We start from the raw sequence: 4,920 nt of genomic DNA on the forward strand, positions 1-4,920 counted from the left end.
ACTCTTGTTATCAAAAGGTTCCAAGACTATAAACCAAAAGACACTTTAATTCAAACTAATCATTGCATCATTTCAAGTATATTTTAAAAATTCTCTAACAACAAGTGTAGTAACAAACTAATTACTCATATTATAAAAAAAACTAATTAGTCTTTTTGGTCTTTATTATAAAGAAAAAATTTATTTATTTTAAATTTATTGAATAAGTTACTCAATAAATTAAAAAATGATTTTTCTCTTATAATAAAGATCGGAGAAAATATTAGACCAGTGAATTTAAATATCATCAAATGAATCATCAACAACACTTCATATGTAAAAAATGAAAATCGTGTCAAAGGACTGGATATATAGGCTTTGACCCCAGACTTCCATTTCTAGTTAAAAATGACCCTACCATCATATATTAAGAAATTTTCAATTAATTGAGTTGTGTGACTGTGATCTTCAAAATCTAGTTAAAAAATCATGTAACCTTTCCCACTCTTTTTAGCCAAATCTACAAGCTCATTAATCAATATCCGAAATGGATCCGGATTTGCTACAGTAATAAAATCACACAGTTTCACGCAGTTTCAATCTCAGTCATTACTTCTTGATCGGACGGCACTACTAGAAAAAACAAATTTAGAGAGGGAGCAAATCCGTCACTAAATCAACAAATTCCCTCACAAACTGATTTAGCGACGGATTTAGTGAGGCACCAAAATCCGTAAAGAAAATGAGCGTCGCAAAATATTTGTGAGGGATTTTGACATCCGTGGCAGTTGGCGACGGATTTGTACCGTCTCAAAGATCAAATCCGTCACTATTTGTAAACCAAAATTCAACTTGAGAGCATATTTCCGTAACTAATAGTGAGGGATTTTATGAGGGAAATATTTACGAGGGAATATTTCCGTCACTAATTTAAAAGAATGTATTTTTGTGAGGGATATTTCCCTCTCTAATTTATAACAAAAAGTAAATCAGTCACCTAGTTTTTCATTTTCTAATGTGATTTTTTAATTTTTTTTTAATAAATATAAATTTAATTGCATCCATAAGTATCATATATTATTCAATAAAATACATAAAATTTATCCATATAAATTTAATAGAGTAACCACATTCTTGAAAATAGTAGTTACATCCAAATTCTCAAAACAAATTAGTCAAAAATAGAGTAAAGATACACTTTAGGGAAAATAAAACTTGAAACTCTTACAACAACTATACTAGGAATGCTCCCACAACCTAACTAAAACATAAAAATTGAACTCTTCACCAAATTCTTGCCCAAGAGTATCATTTAAGTCACCCTGCATAGTCGAACAGATAAGCATACAAATTAGAGCATGGATTGGAGCTTGAGAATGAATAAAGAAAAAATACAACATATAGCAAAGCAAATAAATCTTTTGTAATGAAATGGAAGTCCAAAAATTACCATTACATAGAAGGCTGAAAAAACTAATGTCGCAGCACCAGATGTTACGCAAACATAGCTTAGTGTGTACAACTGTTTATTCAAAGGAATGGTTGCAGCATCAGAAAAAATTAGGATGAATGTTTGGTTAGATAGTAAATTTCAACCAACAATGAGGTAAGATTTCATACCAAAGCTTCAATCTAGAAAGATAATCCTAAAATATAAAAAGTGAAGAGGTGAGCAGAAGTTAAGGAGATTTCAAGCACCAATTGGTTACTTTGAGTCACAGGTTTTACCTGAAAGTGTATGAGTACATGTCCGTAATGCAATCCGATGATTGTGGATAGAATAGCAGATATTAAGCTGCAGTTGCATATGATATCACTCTAAGGAACAACAGCAAGTTATACACCGATCGTAATTCATAATCATATTACAGTCCTTAAAAGGAAGCCTTTCAAAACTGTATGCAAAAATTTCATGGCATGCTCTAACCAAGAAATCAAACAAAAGAAGATTGAATATGCGAGTCCTCAACTCGTTTTCTTGGTAACAATGCAAAAAACATTTTCAATAATTGGATCACATAAAATGATAGCATCTACATTGAAGAAAACAAAGTCAAAGTAAATAAAGAGTTTATTGAAATCTAGAAAATAGATTTCTGCTAACCCAAAAACAAGCTACTAAGAAGATTTGGAGACCATATACACCTTAAAATTCCTTCTGGTTCAAAAGGAGCATAACACCATGTAGGAGCATAACACCATGCAGGACCAGTTTTTTGAAAGGCCCTTCATATGGGGGGTTTCACGGAACAAGCCTGCAGGACTTACATAAAAGGCAATAAGTGTTTGAAATTGCCACAAGCCATAAAAAGGTGATTCGTTTAAATATTTAAGTAGAAAAATGTATCTAGGAGAAAATAGCAACACACTTCAGATCTCCTCCAAGCTGGCTTTTTATACTCATGATTAATTCCAAGCTCCTCTTTGTCGATATATCCCACATTACAAGGAGCGTCAAGTTTCTCTCTAACACCACATGTTACTTAAAATTGAATGAAAACAAATTAGAGAGATTTGAAAAAGAGGAAAAAAATAATCCCACTTCATGTTTAAGAATGTGTAGAGAGAAAAATTAAGAGGCGTGAACCGGAAGCTTACAGTGAAAGTTGTGCCGTTATACATGCTCTCTAGATTATGGACAGTGAAGTGCCAATATGGAACATGTATTTCATAAAGTAAAGGCAAGTAAACGGTAAGTATACACGCTGCTACCAACCTGAAATTTTAATAAACAGAATGCTTAAAACAAGCATATCATATTGGAATTCAACCAAAAAATTGGATTACTAATAGAAAAACTGATCTTAAGAGATACTCTAAGAGAAAAAGCTTATACTATTACTATTAGATAGTTCAAGATGATGTCAATATAATATGATATTTTTGTTCTATTCTAACAACTTCAGTAGTTGCAGTGCAATCTCAACCTAGTATCATTGTCCACAATCTACAGGACACAAATTTCTTCAGAGTCACATTGTACATCACGGCAACCAAATGCGTAGGATATCATCTTTCAGTATTCCTTAAGTCCCTCGTATAAGCTTTTAGGAAAACAAGGAATTCCTACATTATTATTAGGTAAAAAAATATAAGGTTCAACATCATGAATTATGGAGTCTTCAGAAAGTATAAAAGTAAAACATTAATGGTTTTAATGTCCAAAGAAAGAATATGTATAATGCAAGAAAAATTGAATGAAACAATTGAAAGAAAGAATATGGATACTCATAAACAGTAGCCACATCATCACAGTCTGAGGTAATGTACCTAATACATATACTTAAATGGCTTCTTAAAAAAAATGTACCTATACTTAAAAGTCAAAACCAACAATCCTAAAAATCAGTAAAAAAAATCACTTCCATGTGTTTTCTCTGACATTAATTCAAATTTCAAAAGTTCCTCATACCCTTACCCTTAAAATCCCCCCTTGTTCACTAGCAGGAATACCAATAACTTCATTTTAAGAACAAATCAAGCAGCTCGCTTTCCCTTGTTGAACACAACCACAAAATGGTGACCGGTAAGTGTCTTCTACAAAATGGTATACCTTAAAAAACCAATTTCACTCAACCATTTTAAGAAAAAACCAATTTCAAACACTGTAATTATGAATATGACTATTGAATCCAGTAACATGAATCAAGCACATTTTTAATATATATGCTTCAAATTAACTCCAAGCCATGTGAGTTCTTTGTACCAATCCAAATTTTAGTGATGCTTCCAAATTTACCATTAAGCAACACAAGGCAGATTCACGTGAAAGTAAATTGTCAAGCTAACTAAGGATGAATGCTACAAGTAAGCAATGACCAATATACCATAACAATCAACACTGAAATTGCTAAAATAGACTTTGGAAGAATTGCAATGTTATTAATGTTCCAAATTCAAAATACTAGCAGAGACATCTTCACAATATCAAAGCAGAACCCTAATTTCATCTAAGGGAATAAAAAAACGGCGGTTAACGAAACCCTAATTTCATTTATAAAGAGAAGCAGCGGCGACATTACCTGGAGAAGATGAAGCAGTGGCGGCATTGCCGGGACTGAAGCGTGAGAGGAAGATGAATCTGCTACTCAACACCAACAAGATACGCTTTCTCTTCAAAAACCTAAAATCAAAACGAATCAAATCAAATCGAATCAAAGAAAGTGAAATTAAAATTGAAAATTGAGAAGTATGATTTATGAACGTCTCTTCCGTTACGTCGTTTTATCAGAGAGAAGAAGCGGAGTTGGAGGTGGCGCTTCTTCGTTGTGTGGCGGTGTTTGAAACTCAATCGGAGAGTTTTGGTTTAGCGGTGAAACGGTGTTGTTGGAGGAAGATGAACACGCAAGAGGACGATCGATGAATCTAGGAAAGGAAATGAACACGCGAGAGATTTGAATTTTGAAACTCAGCCATATATTCAGGGGTTTGGTCATTTTCATTGGTTTTTATATTTAAAAAACAGCTTTAAAATACTTGAAAATTAATAGAGGGATTTGTGACGGCATTTGTCCCTGTATTCAAATCCCTCCCAAACGATTATTTGTTAGTTTTTGTGAGGGAATTTATGATGGATTTTTAGTGAGGAATTTATTCCTTCACAAATTCCGTCGCTAGATTTTAACATTTTTAATTTATTTAAAAATATAAGATTCCGTCACAAATTCTGTCACAAGTCGTGAGGGATATGTTTCCCTCACAAAATTCCGTCACTAAATTGTGTTTTTTTTAGTAGTGCGGATCTGATCAAATCAGCTATAAAATCCATCAAAATAATCACAACCATACATAACAGATCGGACGGTCCACAATTAAAACTGCGTGAAAACTTTGTGGAATATTACAGCAGGAAATCTGCTTCCGAAATCATGTGCTTTCTCTTATAAATGTTATTCATTATATAAAAAAAAAAAAAAAAAAAACACTTGTGTGGGGCTCTTT

At 32.6% G+C, this 4,920-nt stretch overlaps 1 long non-coding RNA gene across 7 annotated transcripts; it reads right to left on the minus strand.

Annotated features, from left to right (window-relative positions):
• Nucleotides 1-1,060: 1,060 nt before the first annotated feature.
• On the minus strand, nt 1,061-4,414 carry LOC123901263. 7 transcript variants are annotated; one of them, XR_006806679.1, is made up of 7 exons: nt 4,198-4,414; nt 4,002-4,102; nt 2,907-3,045; nt 2,578-2,695; nt 1,708-2,461; nt 1,430-1,501; nt 1,067-1,301 (listed from the first exon to the last, which is right to left on the minus strand). It is a non-coding gene; the product is annotated as an uncharacterized LOC123901263 (long non-coding RNA). The 7 variants fall into 7 exon arrangements; XR_006806682.1 differs by adding an exon at nt 1,600-1,625 and having other exon boundaries at nt 1,061-1,301; nt 1,708-3,045; XR_006806681.1 differs by having other exon boundaries at nt 1,062-1,301; nt 1,708-2,012; nt 2,125-3,045.
• Nucleotides 4,415-4,920: the final 506 nt, after the last annotated feature.

This window comes from Trifolium pratense, unplaced genomic scaffold, assembly GCF_020283565.1.
Source record: "Trifolium pratense cultivar HEN17-A07 unplaced genomic scaffold, ARS_RC_1.1 scaffold_60, whole genome shotgun sequence".
Classification (NCBI taxonomy): Eukaryota; Viridiplantae; Streptophyta; class Magnoliopsida; order Fabales; family Fabaceae; genus Trifolium; species Trifolium pratense.